Source organism: Struthio camelus, chromosome 2 (genome assembly GCF_040807025.1).
Source record: "Struthio camelus isolate bStrCam1 chromosome 2, bStrCam1.hap1, whole genome shotgun sequence".
In the NCBI taxonomy this organism is placed as follows: Eukaryota; Metazoa; Chordata; class Aves; order Struthioniformes; family Struthionidae; genus Struthio; species Struthio camelus.
In genome coordinates, this window is record NC_090943.1 from 11001775 (window position 1) to 11022651 (window position 20877).

Consider the following 20877-nt stretch of genomic DNA (forward strand, 5'->3'; position numbering starts at 1 on the left):
CAGACCGTCTCCAATTTAGGAATTACAATATGGAAGACAGAAGTACAGGAACTATTTTATGTGAAATTTTTGATGAACTATAAAGAGTCCATGATACTAAGTCTTTAATTCAGAACAGATGTTATTTCACTGAGATTTTCAAATTTCATGGAAAGATTACTTCTTTTTAATACTATCAGAGTGGCATATTCTAATATTTTATCCAAAAACACTTTCAAATTAGAAACTGCATAAAAATTAATTTCAGAAAAATTTAAAATGCTTGACTTTGAAAGGAAAATATATTATTTTGGTAAATGAAACATTTTGTGTTTCCTGAAATAATGACTTAAAAAATAATTCTGTTTGCTGTTAATTAATGAACGATTGAAGAATGAGACAAAATCATTTCAATTATATTTTTCCAGAGCTACCAGTGAGCTAAAAAATCCGTTATCTGCAAAGCTCAGAGTGGATGGTTTAATGAAGACTGTGTTGAAAATCACGTCCATTGCTTTGCTCTTTAGATGATAGATGTTGTGCATTCATGTATATATATGTGTGTGTGTCTATATATACATATATGCATGTGTGAGTATGCATCTTTGTATCTGTAAACCACAAATAACCTGTGCCATAGCAGTTTTCTCCTCAAATATAGTAACTCAGCATAACTTCTGGAGGGGAGTGCAGTCTACATTATTACAGATAGTATTTCTCTGTAGCTTTGGACCCATTCCAAGATTTAAGCACGTACTTTAAGCACATGTTTATTGTAATTGCACTGAGCTTTACTGGAAAATTTTCCTTGGAAGTCTTTCCTAAAAGTCTTCTATGAATATGCAGTATAGGATTTTGTTAATAACCCTTTAAATAGTCCCCACTATCCCTCATTTTCGTCTGTATTTTGGAAACTACAACAGCACTGCCACTGGAATATATATGTAACGTGGCCTCATGTGCTGTGTGTGTTAAGCAAGTATTTGGGATTGCTGCAAACAGGACAAAACAGGCTGGACTGTAGCGTGCTGTAGCGCTCCAGCCGTCATGGTCCAGATGTCCGTTGCCAGAACCTCAGAGAGCAGATCTGCTAGTGCTGCCAGGAGCGGTTAAGGTGCTCAGGGCAGTGGCTGCTTCTTGAGGTGAGAGAGACATAGCCCTTCAAGTAGGTGTGTTTGCCCCCATCCCTGGCAATATCCAGATCAGCAAATTCAACTCACCGAGGTGCTCCCCCTTCCTCTTTCTCCTTCTATGGCAGGCCCAGATCCAGCAACCAAACCCTGAGCCGTCATCTTCAAGGCAGCAAATTCAGTTTTGCCTGCCTGCCCCCCGAGACAGATTGAGCAAGGTTTGCCTTGAGATATATGTAGTGTGTCAAGAGCAAAAGGCACAACCATAGTAGCGCAAACTGCTCAGCGGTGCTTAACCTGTGAGGTCCATCAGGGCTCAGATGCCACCTCACTCTCTAGGTGACCTGAAAGAAACCAGCTCTGCCTCTGCAGAGGACCACAGATCAGCGCCCCGGTGCACGACTCCCCGCTGATGGACAGAAACGCATTGTGGAGGCAGTGTAGCATAGCTTGTTTAATGCTGCGTTATGTTAATACATGCTGGAGAGCCATAAACCTGGGGATCTTAGATTTAAAATGCAATGAATGACACAATTCAATGTTTTGTGTCAGTGTGTACTCCAGAGTCATAAGCGTGCAATTTTTTGATCAAGTTTCAGCCCAAAGCAAATTTCCACAGCTGAGTAGCTCACTGATCTATCTATCCAGCAAATATGTATTTATTTTTGATAAAATTTATTAATATTTACCAAACACATAGTGACAGTGTTATTTTACCCAAGGTGCATACTTTACGTATTAAATGTTAAACAATCTTTCTAAAACCAAATTAAGCAAAAAAAATAAGCATCACTCCATTGCAAGTAGGCAGTATTTTTAAAATATAGATGTTTTCAAACACTAGAGTGAATGGAAAAATATTGCGGCCTTGACTGTCAGATTACATTTCCTTCCTACTGACGCTAAGTGGGTTAAATTAAGTGGTTAATTAACTATGCATCTGCACAATTAGGTGGGCATTTTTATTCCATTTAACTTATATATATATTTCTAGCCTGGGAAGAAAGGAACCATAACATGACAAAGGGAAGAACATCTTCCAGAATTAGAGATTCCCAGTAGCACTATCGTATTATAGATTTTATGACCATTTCCATTATAGCATTGTCAATTCATTGGGTTTATAACTCAGGCATGAATAGCTGCTCCATGTTGAAATGTCTCAATCAGAGGAAATTTTGCTAAATTTTATTTACTGTAGATTTTGGGCTATAAATGCTGTAACAATGTTTACCAAAAATAACAGTCTTTCTTACAGGCTTTCTGAGTTTCTTCTTGTCATTAACTGATTTGGCCCAATCTATCATGTAGGTGCCATTTCCAAAACCACTTGCTGAGCTGCTCCCTTACCTAATTGATACCTATATTTTGGTCTGTGGTGTGTGAAGGCAAGTAAATGTTGATGCTGCTTTGCAGCTAAGAAACTGCTCGGCTCGTCTAGCAAGAGGCTGCTCTCTCCTTTCACTTGCTCCAAACTCAGACCTGCCACCCCGCACGGGTGCCACGGGTGCAGCGAGCCTAGTGCAGGACGTGGAGAGGAGCTGCCCGCCTTGTTCCTGCGCCGTCCGCCGTTAGTGCAGCTGGATGCAGCCTTGTGCTGTATTTCTAGAAGATTTCCCCCAAATAGCGCAAACACAAGTGCTTTTCAGCGCTTGCCGTGTGCCTAACGCCCTTTCAGAGACCGTTTCTGTCTTGGTGCCTGCCAGAAGCCTGGTAGCTGCCGAGTACAAATGCTGTAAATGGACTAATGCGGGCCCAGCAAGCGCTGGGCCTCCTGCCTTGAGCAGCGCCTTTGAAAATAATGAACTGGATTGTCACAACCCTCGGTCAGCAATGCCAGAGAATAAAAACCCCGCCGCTCCCCGCTCCGCTTGCGACTCCAGCTGCTGGCAGTGGCAGCCATTCAGCTGACATTCCCCCCAGTGAGAAAGGTCTCTGGCAACATGGAAATGTTTTTTTTTTTTTCCTTCTCCCCTGTAACTTTTGTTTTTTGGCATCAGCTGCCTTGTGTCCTCATACAAAAGTGCTTCTCTTTTCTTTTTCTTTTTTTAAGCTGACATTTTGATTCTGCTTTAATTAAACCACTTTGGAAGCAGCATGACTCTGTTTTGGAATGAGTTGTGCTGGTACAAGTTTTGTGCGGAGGCATCTCTATTTCGGAGTGCCTACATCCCTTCTGACAGCCCTCCCACAGCTAGCCCACCTTGCCTTGCTTCATGCCTGCAGCCGTCTTTTTTTTTTTCACCTGCGTGCACCCTGCTGCTCGGCGAGCATCCTGACCGGATGTCGCAGGGTTGTTTATATGCGGAGAGGCAACCAGCTTCACTCCTTTGCTCTGCTGCTTGCCTGATGCTCTTCGTGCTCCTTTCCCCCTCCTTGCCTCTTCCAATTACTGACCCATTGAGGATGCTGTGCCCTAGGATTGCTGAGGGTCTTTTTCTCTCTCAGGAGAAGAGCATCTCCAGTCTGAACTGAATTGTAGTCAGCGCAATGCCGTGACCTCCCCGTAGGACAGGCAGGACGTGCCGGGGGAAAGCAATTGCAGGGACAAGGGCCAGCACCTCACCAAATCCAAGGATCGCTGGTGCCATGACTAGCATACAAATCCACTCTGTTACTACTCCCTCTACCTGAAGGTCTGCACCTGATTTTTGCCAAGTTGTAAGTAGCAATAGCAGTGATTCTCTTGCTGCTGTTTATCTCCAAAGCCTCCCCCATCCTGTCCTGCTCGTCCAGGGCTCATACAGCTTTAAACTTTTTGTTTTGTTTGAAGTACCTAATTCTGCAGTTGTTGGCCAAATGAGCTTTTCCTCATGCCCATGTGCTTTGACTTTCTCTGTCGTGCCTATTTGACCAACATTACCTTCTTCCCTCTCTCCCCACAGCACAGTAGGCGTTAAAGTATCAATATTTAGCAGGGCATGTTTACTAGGGTAGAAGAAATTCTGGTCCACAAGACCGTGAGTGAGCACTCCCTTGTTTTTTTAACTCCATTTATACCAGAGGAGGTAAATTGCCAAAATTAAACCATGAAGGCATTACAAAAATCCATGGTGATGATAAGGCAGAAATTCCCAGACATTCTCTCTTGCAATGCCTCTTCCAGGCTCATGACCTCATCCCGGCCAGAATTTCCCGTTTTGGGTGCGTGCCCCAGTCTGGAAACCCCCGTTACAAGGAACTCTTGGCTATTTTTAATCAAATCCTTGGAACTGTTAACAATTCAGGTTCAAACTTATTATCTAACTATTCTGAAGTGCACTTTTTATGACTGAAAAACATACAGAAGAGGATTTAAGCAAAGAGAATTTGTGCTCAATGTCAATGCATGCATTATAGATTAATACAGAGCCTCCTCAGGGCTGTGTTTGCTCAATTTTTCCTTCCTACTCCAGCAAGACCTCTGCATTGGTCCCTTTTTCTGGTATTTTAGAGTCTTTTAAAACAATATCCATTTTTGTATTGCAGCCCAACACTTCAAGATAACATCTGACAACAGAAGGGCAATCCACGGAGGGGAAGAAATAATTACAAACCTATGCAGAACTATTATAATTACAAATATTTTTGACCTGTGCTGTTGGTTAGCGGTTTAAAAAAAAAACTGGGCCTGCTTTGATGAATTAAATGAAATGTGGGAGGAAGACTGTTGGGAAGTGATTAGCTGGTCCCAAAGTCCATTAGGTTTTGGTGTACTTCCTCTAGTGCACTCTGAGGAACTTCACTGCATCCCCAGAGCCAAGCGGTCGGATGCTATATCATAGGGTATCTTTGCTATATCATAGAGTATCTTCCTAGGACACTACACAGTTATTCTGAAAAAAATCCAGCACTGCAATAAACATGAGAAGCATTTAAAACTAGCTTTAAAAAAAATCTCCCTGAATATGCTTAATAGAAATCTTATATTAAATAAACTTTCTTAGACTTGTTGCTTAACAGGATAGAAAGATGGCAGGCAGGATTCAGTAAATTGTGGAGTTCTGGCTCCATGCACTTGCTCTCTTAGAGGGGAGAGAAAAAAAGTACTTTACTTCCAGGAAAAGAAGTGCAGCAACTATTTCTTCCCTGAGCAAGCAAAGAACAGGAGGCAAGCTGTGATGCCTCCCTGTTCTGCCCTACGCCGGGACAGCTATGAGCTGTCTCCTCGTCAAGGCAGACAGTGAAACTGCATCCTCGCATAGTGGCCTAGTGGGATTACTGGTAGCCACAATAGCTATGTTTAGTGGTGGGTATTTTCAGAATCAGGATTTTGGGTTGTAACCTACGTCACACAGCACCTGACTGGCAGATGCCTGGATACACAGCAAGGCTTTGAGGAATTGGGAGCTTGGGAGCGCTGAAGATACTTTAAAGCGGCTATTTTAATCATATTGTCTTTATTCCAAAACTGAATTTCTAACTACACCTGCAGTTCCAGGTCGGCGAAGAGCCGTAATTCACATATAAAAACAGTCCAATCTTGAATGCTATAAAAATGATGAGATCTTTAAAAATCTGTCAGATCATTAATAAATAATAATCACATAGCAGCTTGCCTTGAAATCATGAGTAGATAAAATCTCAATTTGCTGATAACTAAATGAATTTTAGAACATTAAATGTGGGTTGTTTTAATCTTGTTTTCATTTATGTTTTCTTGTATATGTTTTTATCAATTTAATAGCTAAAAAAACATGCCCATAATCTGCATCTGGCTGAATTCCTCTGAATAGCTCACTCTTTCAGAGCACTATTGGCATAGCTCGTTGGTTCAGTGATCAGCATGATTTCTGAATCAACGTAACACGGGAGAGAGTTTACATTACTCCTGCCACAAAATGTAATCAACTGCCTAGCGTATTTGTCTGAAGAATTATTAAGGCATAGAATGTGAAGTGGCAGAAATAGAAGTATAATTCTGGTAAAGTCATCAAAGGATGCAATAACTGAGTTAGAAAATGCAGTGACAGATCTAATTAACGAACTAAATTACAATTCCGTCCAAAAATAATTGTCATTAGAAGTAAAATCACATTTCTGTCTGAAGCATCTCAGTATGTTTGCCGTAGTGATTGGTAAACCTAAAAAGAAACGCACTCTCATTATTTTTTTAATGCAATTATTACACACAAAAATCAGTCACGAGATCGAATATGCCAGTTTAGGAAACCGTTCTCAGCTAAGAACCTTCCCCCTCACACAGCAACGTGGGGGTTTAGGCTGGAGCTGCTTGCTTACGACACTGCCCTTTTGTGTTCGTGTTGGAGTCAGCGTTACTTTTTGACTGGCTCATTCCTCCCAAAGAATTCTTCATTTTCTGTATTAAAACAACAGATTGATTAATTTTAATATCGACCTAATTGATCATCTAAGTCAGTTGGAAGTTATCTAACAAAAGGAAAATGCTGATAGGGCATGTGCCAATTGCAGTTCAAGTTGGGCTGCTTCTAACACAAGCTGGAAAGCTTTTGTATTAACCTCTAACAATGGGTAACATCAGCCACTGAGCTGATTACTTAAGCACCTTCTGGATACGTTCGCACAACAAATTTGAATTCTAAGTATTTTGCATACTGTTTCCACCTATATAATTGTCCACTGGCCCTTATCATTATTTATTATGCAAAACTGAGGTTTTTTTGAAGCGTGAAGAAAGAAGTAATTTAGTACGCAAACAGTTAAAACTCTCATGTGGATTCTGGTTTCATATGTGTTGATAAACTCACTTACGATGACTGACGGTGCGAGATTTTTTGGGGTCATATCGGTCACTCTTTCCATGACACTGATGAAAATGATAAACTAAATGCCAGAAGTGTCCCTGGCGCATCATAGGATGAAATGTGCAAAATGTCAGTGTCTAGCCGGTGTCTATTAATAACTAAATATGATTGCATGTAATGAGCAGAGATTTTCGTGTTGATTGAAGTATGATTTCTTTTGATCTTCCAGATGTTGCTGCTTAGAAATTCATATTGCTCTTTTACTGCTAAATGCATAATGACCTTTTAAAACCTTTTAACTGTTAAAACCCTATTATTTTCAACAACCAAGTCAAGCTTTGAGCTTTTTTTAATGTTGATTTGAAGTTCCTCTCTCCTCCCCTCCTCATCTTCCCTTTTGTCTTTCTCTTGTCTCCTCTTCCTCTCTCTTCTTTCTGCCCTTCTTTTCCTCTAATGCATTTCTCTAGCGAAGTTACTGACAACAACACACTGACTCCTATCCCCAGAGGGGCAGATGGCAGAAGACGGCTTGACCCTGTCTCTGCTTACGTCAGTGCTGTTCCCTTACAGTCCTTGGGAGTTACAGAGCATTGGTGGGAAATTTGGCCCAGCACTGCAAACAAAGTGTTTCCAGCCCTGAGGAACTGACCCAGATCTCATGCAAATACACTGGTCACCTCCCTTCTGAGGTAAAAAAGAAACAAAGGTAGGTGTCAGAAATAAAGAAACTTGTAGCTGATGTTAATAGAGGGGTTATGTGTTCCTAAGAACGGAATCCCAGAGCATTGTAAGCTTTCTACATGAATAATGCATTTGTGCCACTCGTTTTTGGGCTTAGTCACACCCTGCCTTCTGCATTTGGCCCTTCTATAGTTGCACCTGTGCATGAATGGAGACTGGCTGAGGGCTTGCGAGACTAAAATAAGTCCTCTAGTACAGGCAGCAGCAGCGTAAGCTTCCCTTCATTATTCGGCTTTTGTGGCTGTCACGCGCTAACAGAAGGCTGTCACTAGCCTTTATGACTCAACCGTGTTAATGCAGGAGCTGTTTCTGCGGTGTGACGCTGCTTTAAGCTCTTCACTGATTCAGTCATTGGCCACTGTGTGAAGATGGCAAAGAAGGGTCTCTTTACTGCTGGTGCTTTTGGCAATATGAATTTTAGGATGTTTCAGGATTACTGAACTGGCTTCACAGTGCCCAGGTTTCTTCATCTCTGCACAATCATGGAATCGTTCACACTGAAAAGGGCCTTGGGAGACCGTCCAGTCCAAAATCCTTCTCAAAGCAGGATCAGCATGGCCTTCAGACTTATTTTGCCCAGCCCATTTAAAGAAATTTGGATAGGTATGGAAGAAGAATTACATCTGAAGGATTGTGGCATGTTATATTGGGATAGTATGTTCTCAATGGGTTAAGGGCCAGATCCTCTTCATAGTCTTAGTCTGAGCAGACGCAATGACTTCAAGCAGTCTTTACACCTGTGAATAACACAAGCACACATCTGCTTGGAACAGGTTCACCAGCTCACTGTAAAAGGCTAGTCCTATTTGGTCACTTCCAAACCATCCTTTGGGCCCACCGTTGTCCAACCAGAGAATAGATTCAGTGTTTCTTATTGCCCGGACGTTGCTGAATGATAGGAGGTCACCAAGGGGAGGAACAAAGCCTTGGGTCATCCCAAGATATGTTATGGCCTCTGAAATGGAGATGTGGTTTATGGATCTTTTATACCTGTTGTACAAACTACTGTGCAGCTGCACAGACAATATCTCACAAAGTTTTTTGCACTTAGATTTATTCCTGGAAACACTGAACGTAAAACAAAAGTTGCTGTTCTTTTCACAAACTCTGTGCATGCACAAAGAGGGCACACTAAGCCAAACTCCGGGAGGCCCTAGGCTCTGAGAACCAGGCCAGAGTCTACCATGGTACAGGCAAAGAGCAACTCCATTTCACTCCAGTGGCTCTTGTACCAGGTTATAGCAGATTATTTGTGTTTGCAAGTGATAAAATGCTGTCCACCACATGGCATCTTTGCAATGCCTTTCTGAAAATGGCCAGCTCCTTTACTAACTTCTTTGTGAATCTGTTTGTCCTGATGCAACAGTGACAGTCCTGGGATCCTTTTGCTAACACCTACTTCTGTTTCCTGTGCAATGCACTGTATCATTCATTATATATGTTGGTCCAAACTGGTCTGAGAAGTCTTCTCCATCCTCAGAAGCGATTACAAATAGTAATGATGACAAAACCCAGAGAATTTTTGCTTTATTTTGAAAATAATTGTTTTGTGTTGCATGATGGCACTTCCTGCCTATCTCCAGGGTCACCTGGCAGCGATTTACTAGCCTCCTGCTGTCGAATTCCTATCAAGCAAGGGCATCTGCAAGCTCATTTGAAAAGGAAGCTGTTCCCTGTAAGCTTTCTGTGGGCTGAGGTAAGGCTACCGTGCATGCTATGGATTCATGGCCATTATTGTGAGAGAGGCTATTTAAACATATTGTAACAACAGTTTCATTTGCTTGTCGCCAAAATATTGAAAGAAAAGCTGATGCTAATACTATATCAACCACCAACACTGCATAATTAAGCATGCATTATTTGCCGTTGATGTTTGTCTGTTTAATAGAATTAAGGATAATTAAGAGAAAACAGTGAGAAGATATCATTGTGCAATATGACAATCTACCACAGCAAGAGAAACAGCAAAAGCCATGTCTCTGAGTAGGATTGTTTACCCTATGTGTTGTTTGCGCTCTAATTTCCTTAATGGGTCATTTAATTAAAACAAAAAAATACATATATGTAGTGAAGTAGATTAAGTAGATTAAGTGACAGAGCATGTTTCGGGGACATTAGGATTTTAAAACCTCTGCCTAAAGGGGACACCAAAATCTTGAGAGTGCAGTAGCATTCACCAAAAAGACCTAAGAGGGACAGACCCCAGATTTCCCTCACCCGGTGTCCTTTCCTTTTGTTTATACTGAAATGCCCTACGATGTTCCTGTCTGATCACATTCCCTGCTCTCTTCTCCCTGAAGCTAACGTCTCTGAACAGACTGGATTAAGTCCAAAGGACGCAATTAAATACTTCTTTGACCAGTGGGTTTTGCTGCAGGAATGGAAGTGGCCGAACAGTGTGCGCAGGTCCATACTTTGGTTCTTCTGTTGTCTCATCTTGGTGCTAAGCTTCCTGCCTGGCTGCAGCGTCTCAGATGGGAATCACCTTTCTGTTGGTGGGTGAGTACATCTCTTTGCTCTAGGGATCTATTCCTTTAATCAAAATCAATAGGGACAGCAGACAGAGAGTGTGGCTAAGGATGTATTTACTTGAAACATTCGGATCTCTGAATGTATCACCAACGTGGGCCAGAATGGCCTGGGGAACATCTGTGCTTCAGCTTTGTTCAGCAAAGACAAATATGTCTCACTCAGTGCTTCGCTCTTATGTTTCTGCATCAGTAGAAATAATTCAATGTATCTTGGTAATTCTGTTAAGACAGACTCACCAGTTCCCCCATCACAGATTCAATGGTAATTAGGTTGATATTACCTGCAGGTATCTTTGTAAGAAGATGCTGTTAATGTCACTACTCCGAAAGCTTTATCAGTACCTTAATTGGTGCTAGAAAGTTGACAGTCTGCCCTTATGAGTATTATTTGAAATTATTTTTGTTTTGGAAGATAATGCACTACAGAGGGACAGTAAGAGGCACCGTCCTAGGACGGCACCCCAGTTTGATGAATGGATACATAATGCAATCAGGATTGTTATTTGTTCCTGAAGCAAAGGTGCACCCAGGGGCTTTGGTGAGGATTAAGGCCTCTGTGCTCAGTACCATGTACAAACAGCTTGCAATTGAATGTGGATTCACATATAAGAAAATGAAACTCTCCATTACCTTTCAGAAAAATTGAGTTCCCTTCCCAACAAATCAATAATGCAAGCTTGGACAGCAGTGCTTGAAAAGGAGAGCTGCCACAGTGTATCATGGAGTTTCTTCAGAAAGGTCTCATGCCTTCGTAAGGCTCCATCAAGACAAATCTCTGCACCAGCACAGAGCTTTTGGGTAAAATCAAGCTCCAGGATAGAAATTCACCCCTCCATCTTCATTTCTCCAGGGCTGCCTTTACAGGCAGGCACAGTTGGTAGCTCCCTGCAGTAGCAGACTGCTGGGGCTGGCAGACTGCCTTCTTTGCTCACCAGCTGTTTGAACAAGGTATGTGGCATAGCACTGATCCCAGTCTCAGTCCAGCCAGTCTGTAGCTGCACAGCAACTGTGATAGACAGTAGGAGACACCGATCCCTACTTCAGGGGCCAGCTCTCCTCTTTTCTGCCCCTCAGGAACAACTGAAGTAGCAAGTCCAGCTGTCCTTCCCAAGCCTCCCTTTCCCACTTGGCCCACCATCTCCTCTTCTCCCCTCTTGCAACCTTCATGCGGATAGTGCAGTAGCCCAGAGAGAACACAGAAGAGCAATCTTTCCTCACCCTCGTGCCTCCCGGCTTTTCCATCCTACATCTTTCCTCTAAACTTCCTCTTTGCTGTTGCAGAATTTCGTTTTACCTGTACTTAGGATCAGTCTTGAGCTGGCTCTGCGCTCCTCAGCTCTGCTGAGAGCTGATCCTAAAAGTCACCTTTCTGCCTGGAATTTGCAGAACTCTGTGAGGGCTTCTCCCCCTGGTGTTGCTTGGCAAGCAACAGACGGTGGGATAACCTCAAAGGGGTAATAATGATTACTCACAGGGGACTGAATCCAGTTGGTCTAATTTGTATGTATCACTGAAATTTTAGGGGCCTGAGCCTAGGAGGAAGGAAAAAGAGAAGGTTACCTCCACTTAACATGGTCAAGTAAGTCTCTTTGCTAGCCAATGCAAAGGCATAAACAGCTACAAAGACTTGCAGAAGGTGGTCTTGTCTTTCTTACTTATGAGGTATAAGGAAATTAGAGAGAATCAGTGGGAATGTTTGTTGTCATCACACCTTCAAAACGCCCTTCGTCACCCTCTTCTGAAGACAGGAATCTAGTACTTTCCTATATTTTGAATTATATGATCATGGGTAGTGCACTGACATGGGATGGAGAATATCTGGCTCTCAGATCTTCTCAAACTGGGGTGGAAATGTACTTCAGTTTCCCACATTTCCAGGAAAACTCATCAATTCTTTTCAAGCCAAACCACGGTGCAGCCAGGCCGACAAGAGTCACGTGGAAGACAGAGCAAACAGAAGGGAATGAGAAAGCAGCCTGACAGTGTAGGCATTCATGTGGCATGCTAGAGCAGTGCAGGGTTTTGTCATCGTTTGGTACTGTTTTTTTATCCAGCAGTGCTCAACTGCATTGATACCCCAGCGTCCTGCACGCACAACAGCTACAGGACGATGACTGCATCACCTTGATGATATCAGAGGAAGTCCTGACTCATCTCCTGGAAATTGAGGCAGAGTTTTGGTGTCTGTTTGCCTACACTTGGGTTGCTTTAGGATGGATAGCCCCAATCGGGCCACCTGCAGCGATGACTACAGCAAAGAGCCTGGAGAGCATTCAGGCTAAGCTGGGAAGCACTGAATGGATTTAGATGTCAAGGTCCAAATATGCAATTGCTACAGAGGAGCCATTCTGAAGAATGCTACCGATCGCTGATATTTGAAAACCAGAGTGCATATGTGTTCATATTTATTCATACCGTTCTCCAGTGTTCCAGCTCTAGAGTGATGTGAGGATAATTCCTCGGAAAGTAGTAACTGTTAAAGATCTATGAATCAGTGAATTGTTTGCTTCCTTATATCATTAATACTAGTCTTGTAGGAAGAAAGAGAGTTGAAAATAATAAGCACTCCTACCTTCATTAATATTCTGAAGACTGTGCCAGCAAATGCAAGACGTGACTGCTAACTATGGTGGGCCCTTGAAATACACAGCTTCTGTCTGGTGCTTTGGTCCACGTTCAGGTCTTTTCTCGTCACCATAGCAGAAAAGTTATATCATTAAGCAAGCTGAAGTTTTTTTCTGGCATACCGACTCTTCAGTTCTCTGTTTCTCTGTATGTGTATCTACACATACAATGTTTAGAAAGCATGCCATCTTTTACATGTTAGGCATGCATATTAGTATTGTACTTAGCTGAAAAATCACCCCTGAACGTTGGTCGTTGGTGGAGCTGATGGTTCAGTAGGTGGCACTATTTCCTCTTGATTTAGGACCAAACTAAAGGCCCAGCCTTATGTGTGGGGAGACGATGAGGCTGAAAGTGCCATGTTTAAGTCCATTATCAGGGTTAGATTTTCCTGTTCAAAATGTGAAGCTACATTTCTCTTTTCAGATGGGAGGATGACTAACCTTGGCATCCTAGTTAAAATTCATTTGTGTAATTTCAATCTGATTCTGTAAATTTTGCACATTCAGCTGGGTATGACATTGTTTTTTTACTTTCTAGCCTAAAAACTACTGTCTGGTATTCAATATATTGCACTAACTCTCTTAAACCAGTTATTATTGTCTACTCCAGAGATAGCTGCATTCCTGCAGTGGAAAAGAAATGTGTCCCTGCACATTCCTCCCCTCACAATGTTGAATCTTAATTAATTGCCACTTATAAAGTGCTTTGAGATCCCTTGGGGAAAAAAAACTGTACGGAAGTGCAAAGTATTGTTAATTATTATTTCAGAACTTAAAAGCATGAACCTGGCCCTGAAAACTAGCCACAAAAATACTTTAATTCCAAATTCTGCATGAGAAAACTCGAGGCCACGAGGGAATTTGAAAGGTTCCTAATTAGGCAGAATTCACAAGGCAGACAAAAACCGGAAGACAAAGGTTAGACAAAAGAGGCAAGACTATATTTCCTATGAATCCAAAAGAGAGGTAAAGAGATGCAGGGAGAGACAGATACTTATCTAGACCACAGACCAAATGCAGATTCACCCAGAGAGATGCAGGCGCATTAGCACGTCCTGCACTGTTAAATGGCTGGGGCGAACTCCTGCCTGAGGAAGCTCTGGCAAGTTACTTGGAGTGACCCTAGGGATCTGCTTGGCCCTTTTTGTTTAGCTGGTTTCACAACCACAGAGATGGAGGATTAAACTGACACTGGTAACCACCTGCAGTACAGTCGGGGAGGGAATGATCATTTGTGTCTTGCTGCTTCTGCCCTGTAGGGTGTTTGGATCTTGCTTTTTTTCCCCTTATTATTCTTCTTATTATTTTTTTTCTTATTATTATTATTTCCTGGAGAGAAGGAGTGAGCAGTGAAAAATGCTTAGAATCACAAATGAGCAACAGACCTGAGGCTGGATTTACAAGGACAGCTTAGGATACTAACAGCTATTTTATGTTCTGAGTCCAAAATACAAATCTTCTAACCCTCTCCTCCTTCTCTCCCCTCAGAGGGAACATTTAATTCCCTAAATACCAAAGTTTCCATTGGTAAAGTTTGCCAGATGTTGTGGCATTGGTCTTGTATACATAGATCTTCAATTTGATGGCTCTGAGTTGCTTGACATCTGTGTCACTGATAAATTTTCCCTCTTACCCAGAGGAGGGGATCGTGTAGCCGTACTTGGAGCATGCCTGCTCGCACCTCCCTGCATCTTCTCACGAAACACAGCCAAACTCCTCCCCACTACACATCATTTTACCCGTTCTTCTTTCAATAGTGTCTTCTTTCGACACCTTGAGTCGAATCCCTGCGCTTCCTATTTTGGGGCAGAAACTCACACCGAGGTCTCCCCCTTTTCTAGAGAGAAGCTCTCTGGTGGGGTACTGAGGATGAAGCTGTCTCAATCAGTTGCATAACAGTATTTCCAATCCCATAAGCGTCATTCCCTTTGCATACCTAATTCAGGATTCATGGAATAAGGGATCCATCCCTGACTCTCCCCTACTGCAGGTCAGGATCCAACCCACAAGGCTGCCGAATGAACTCTTTACAGCTTCTATTTCCCTGTGATTTAATGAATATTTATATCTTTATTGCAGCGTGGAATAGCTTGGGTCCCATGAGCATGGCAAGCAGGGGAATGTTTGATTTGTGAGCCTGAGATAGGGAGCGGCAGCAGCTGAGATTTAGGTGCCATAGGGACTTCTGTAGGGGAGGGGAGAGCCCAGGCAGCTGTGTAATTGAGGCACCTAAGAGGTTTGGAGGATAGTTATTTTGGAAGCTGACACACAGAACAGCAGTTAGACACCTCCAGTGCCCTGGTAATCTAGTTCCAGAGGCACCAGTATGATTTGCAATCCATATTCACATATTTTGATTATTCAGAAAGGGTTTTACCTTCCCCTAAAATTAAGCACAAAGGGCCTAATTCCAGTTGCCACAGCAATATAACTCTTAATAAGTATCATTGAAGTCAATCCACAAAACTAGGTTTCACATTTGCCTCTGAAAATGAGCTTTGCTCTTTACCTGACCAGAAATAGTGTCACATCAGACAAATCCATTCGCCTGAAGAAGAAAGTATCATCTCTCTTGTTTTACCATTGTAATAACATTTCCTATTTGGACATTCTCTGTATATGTAAAGGCTCCATAATTTACACAAAAAATAGGAGAGTTTCTTTTACCTTGCTAGTCTTTAGCTGATTTTACTTGTGTTCAGGATACAACAGGCAGTGTTCGTTTTCTTGCCGTAAGACAGGGCAGATAACTCTAACATCCACAACAGAACACCCAAATACAGCATGTGAGGGTACATTTACTTTTGGGGCTAGATTTCTGCGTATTGCCTGCGGGTTTTTAATGTTCAATGTCGTCAAGAAAATGTTAACAACACAGTGACCACAGTCCATTTTCCATTGTCAGCCCATGATGAGCAACAGCCTGGATGCTTCTTAGGATAAGGTTTCATGAAATCTTGCAGCTGCCTGCAAAAGAGTAGACCCTTCACTGAGGATACTATGGTCTAATGGTTCCCCTTTCATTCACTTTGGTCAATGGACAACCAGTCTGTATCATCAAAGAGGCAAAATATTAACCCAGGGGAAGACAAGAAGAAATAAAAGTTTTGTTTAGTGAGCTGGTCTGGCTTGCCGTATTACTGGATGAGCCAATGCAAGACTGGACTTTGTTGTCAGAGATGGGGGGATAAGCAGGGATGGAGGCAATCCCTTTCAACAGCAGTGAGCTGTTAGATTGCCTTACCTGCCCATGAAATTTATCCCTTGGAGGTGAATAGATGCCATTCTTTTGTGTGACCCACCCCCACAACCTCTTCAACAGGGCTGTCTATGTAGCATGTATACAGTAAACTAGATCCAAATGCCGTTAAGGTATTTGGTATGTGCATACATAGGTATGTGCTACTATTGCACATACCACAAAGCAATCTGAGAGAGGGAGGGAGAGGACCTAACCAGTGATGCTGGCTGTGGCAGGAGAACATGGGCTGCTTTCCTTCTACTTTTGAGCCTAATTATTGTACTGAGAGTCTGTCTTCACTGGCATCTTGGAGCTGTAGGGTCCTGTGCTGAAAACAGCGTAAGTGCCAGTAGCAAAGGAACAAGGTACTCAGTACTAGAACAACAAAAACATCTTCATGAAGGCAGTGACCTGCAAGACTCTAATTAGCACTGGTAGCAGCAGGATCCAGCTGTGATGCTGAACACAGATCTGAAGCTTGAAGAGACTCTGGCCAGCCACAAGCACGCTACATAACTGTGCCAGAAGAGAGGGAATTAAAGGAAGCTTCTGCTACGACGATGTGAAAGAGTGCTCAAAAGGTGCCACAGGCTCTCATGCCAGCTGGCTGAGTGGTTGCAGAGCCTTGGTATAGGAAATAATTTTTGTACAACATAAAGAAGTCTATGTTGAGTACTGGAGATTGTGAATCATTTTGTCTATTTGCTACCCCAATTGCATATCCAAACAGAGGGTCCAATCTTCCTTCCTATGACCCTCAATCATCTGTTGGAAAGTCACTTCATTAGGATGAAATTGGGAGGGTTTATTTCTGAAATTTCACTAACTGCAATAAAGAGACTTCTGTTCTTCACTCCGCCCATGTGTCCTTAAAGACCAAACATGAGATGGAACGCCCAAACGGCAGAAGATTTTCGAAACTCGGATCATTCTGGGCTTACTTTCTAGTCCTTCATCTTTGCTTGAACACAGTTGACTAAGAGCCTTACCCTTGCTGCATCTTCACAGATTCTGTGAATTATATTCCTCTGTTGATTATATTCCTGTAGATGATTCCACTTCTATTTACTACTTGACCTCATAGTTTTGATTTGAATGGAAGGTAGCCTGTTCCTTTGCTTTTGCACTTTCCTTTTGTTTAATAAAGGAAAATCTTAACCCCTCAAATTTGCTGATGATTCTTTCATATATCCCAGAAAAAAAAAGGGGCACAAAATGCGCAGACTTTCCCAGGAGCAAGAGAAACAAGAGTATCAAAGTAAAGTCAGTGCTACGTACTCTTGTTTGCCCATGCATTCCAAGTGAATTTAGAGGTTACAGAATAAAGATGAGTATATGTTCAACAGAAGGCTGTGCTCGTTCTCAGATGCGAGGCCTTTGGGCTCACAAGATAAATAAAACAATTCAAGCCTATCTTTAATACTCAACATGCTGCTTCTTATGTTCTTACAGAAGCTTGTGCAATTGTGTATTAATCTAACAGGCACTTTCCTTCCCGTGATTATTTATGTAATCAGTGGGAAAAAATTTGTGATGAACTAAACTCTGCAGGTCAGCCTCTGATCACTCTAATTTGAATGTTGGATGAAGAAAAAATGTCACAGGCAGTCAATATCCTGCAAAAGAGAAGCTCTGCAGGGACACTGACAGGGGGCTGCCAGTGAGTTGTCACAGTAAACCTCTCTGGTTATTAGCTGTCTTTCACTCTGTGCATCATCTGGTCTTTTGCCCCTGAATTACTAGCTTAGGCTCCCCTACATGCAAGACAGATGCCTAATTTGTGGACACCACCAGGAGTCATGTCTAAAATAGATGCTGAACTGCTCAAACATGTTAAAATGGAAGAACTTCTGGGCATATCCAGAAATACAACATTAGTTGCTTTAGGGACACTGATAGAGAGGCTGTGATGCCTGCAGATTTTTAAGAGCCACCAGGCTTAGTGAAGCGGTGGATTGGGGGTACCACCTTTTGGGGCTTAACCTTCAGACAAGACTTAGTTGTGATGTGGGCCCCGAAGTCCTTTTGTGAACTGAGCGCTTGATATTTCTGTGGAGCTCACAGAGAGTCGCCTCCACCTTGCCAGCTCCGCACCTTGGCTGGCTCCGCGGTCGGTGTGGTGGATTATTACGTGAATACCACATTCAGACTCCTTCAGCTCCCCAGATGGTATATGGGGAGACAGAGTGTCTGACTTGGAGATGGGAATGCCCCTGGGTGGCATGATGCTCAAGTGCAAGGCTGTACCATTACGATGCCAAGGTCAAGCCTTTTACCCCTTCAGTGAACAAAAGTATAAATACGTTACCATTTAGTCTGTGCAGAAGCAAGTGATTCCAAGGTGGTCACACAAGCCTATCTATTCTTCGTTTAGGAGCCCAGTGATTGTACACAAACTCTTTCATAATCCCAGCCTGATGTTCTTTGTCCTCGTGTTCCTCTATAGTAAAGTGCAACACAGCGTTGATGCTCTTTGTCCTGAAACTCTACCCAAATAGTGTAGGAGGGAAGAATCAAGACTCAGGTATGACAGTGACAGAGTTTCACAGGATCTTTATCACAGTTCAGGAAAACAGTTTTATTGTCAGGCTCAAAGGGGAGAGATTGATGGCTTTATGTATGTCTGGTGACCAGCACTGAGCAGAGTCCCTCAGGGGTTGATACTGGGGCCCGTGTTGTTCTACATCTTCAACAACAGCCTACATGCACCGTGCTCCCTTAGCACATTTGCACATGACACAGAATATAAGACTGGCCCAATGAATGCCAGAACCTCAATCCAGAGAGACATTGGTCAGCTTTAGGCCTGAGCCAACAGAAACCTCAGGAGGTTCAATTAGGAGAAGGGTAAAGTCCTGCACCTTGGACAGAATAAGCCCAGGCATTGGTATAGGCTGGGAGCTGACTCACTGAGCAGTGGCTCTGCTAAAAATGCCCTGGGGGTGAAGGTGTCAGCTGAACATGTGCTAGCAGTGATCTCTCACTGCAAATAAAGGTATTAATGTAGCGTAATGGGCTATGTTAAGAGGAACATGGCCAGGAGATCCAAGGAAGCTATAACCAGGCTCTGGTGAGACCTCATATAGAATACTTTGTCTGGTTTGGGCCCTCAGCTAAAGAGAGATATGGAGAAACTGGAGAAGAACTGACGGAGGGCTCCCAAAAACGGCCTGAGCCAGGAGCACATAGCTTACAAGAAGAGGCCGAAGGAGGTGGGCTTGTTCTGCATTTGTGAAGAAGAAGCTAAGGGACACACTAACAGCAACCTAAAATGGCTTGATGGGCAGCTACAAAGGTGGCAGAGCCAAACCCTTCGTGCTAGTGCCAGATGGTATAAAAAGGGCAAAGATCACAGAATTTGATTTAGGATTTCAGTTTGGACATTAAGAGAAAGTGTTTCAGTAGTAGGGTGGTGCAGCAGTGGAACAGCTCACCAGAGAGGGCTGTGAAATCTCCATCCTTGGAGGTTTGCAGATCTCAGCTAGACAAAGCCATGGACCTGGTCCAGTGTTGGCTGAGTAGAAGGATTTCTATGACTCTGTGATTTAGATGATTCTGGCCATTTTTGTAGCTATTATCTATAGAGCAAATACATTTCCTCATGTCTGAAATGAGAGTGAGTCAAACCAGGAAACCAGAATAGAAAAATTTGAGAGCAAAATATGCCAGAAAACTGAAAGAATTTTATCCATATGCTGGTATAAGATGAAGGGCTTCACATTCACCATTACAAATGAATGGACCAACTGACAAACAGTGAGTATCCTGTCATGGCACGAAGAATCGGGGATAATTTCAGAAGGAGCCTGCTGGCGTGGAACTCTGTATGCTGCCATGGTGAAAAGTTGCCTCTCAGCTGACAACAGAACAAAGTCTTTTATGCTCTAAAGTGATTCTTATAGAGACCAAGGAACTGCTCTGGGTGGGGAGCCCCATCCAAGCCTCAGCAGTGATAGCGCTCTGGATTAAAAGATGAGAAGGAGAGAAGGAGATGCCCTGAGGAAAGAAATGTGCATTATTTTTACTGTTACTTTTACTGGGTTTGGGAGTGAGTAATACGGAAGACTTGCAGTCATCCATGTAACTACAGCCCCCAAATTAGTCTGCTGTAAAAAAGACTGCTGTCAACACACACACACATCTACACCATCTTTCAGATACCTACTAGGGTTGCTTACCGGTTGTTCCCTATGTGACTAGCATATTACTGAAGGGTGGGCAAAAGTAGCATTTCCAGTTTTTGCCATGCTACAAGTAAGTCTTTGACCATGTGGGCTAGCTGCAGCATGGAGAACAAATAGCTCACTGCCATTTCACCTAATCCCCTGTACCCAACCATGGAAGCAAACTGAATCTATGGTAGGCACACATCAGTGTGCATGGATATGAAACCTAAAAAAGAAATAAACTTGTTGATCTCAACGGAGCTATTTAAACACAATATTTTATTCCATCCCATGTAGCTTTTTATACAGTTCTCATCGCCATAGCAACAGAGGTCCAGCTCTTCAAAAGGTATTTAGGTATCCTTCAGCACCCAAATCTACCAGCTAGGTGCTATTACAGTTTCAAAAACCTTATTAAGCTGCCACACATTCCTCTGTGTGTAAGATGCCCGAGTACAGATGTGCCCAAGGCTGAGAAGCTGCTAACGGTTCTAGCTTAAGCCAAAACAGGACCTGAAACCAGATCCTCTAAGCAAGTATTTTCCTCACCTAAACCTCTTGTGGCCTGGAATCGCGCTAGGAGCATGGTTCGGTGGGCTGTGGCTCCTACAGCCCTGGTACAAATGTGTCCATATGTTCCTTTCTCCGTATGCCAGTCTGGCTCTCCTGTTCCAGGGCAGCCTGGTGGTTAAAGCTCTGATGTGGGAAAGACAGGTTCAGTTTTTACTCTGAATCATATGCAACACAGGTGTGCACC

At 42.8% G+C, this 20877-nt stretch overlaps 1 long non-coding RNA gene across 1 annotated transcript; it reads left to right on the plus strand.

Moving 5' to 3' along the window:
• The first annotated feature begins 7364 nt into the window (after window positions 1-7364).
• Window positions 7365-10044, plus strand: LOC138066160 (uncharacterized). The gene is made up of 3 exons (XR_011139402.1): window positions 7365-7520; window positions 9139-9251; window positions 9856-10044. It is a non-coding gene; the product is annotated as an uncharacterized lncRNA (long non-coding RNA).
• Window positions 10045-20877: the final 10833 nt, after the last annotated feature.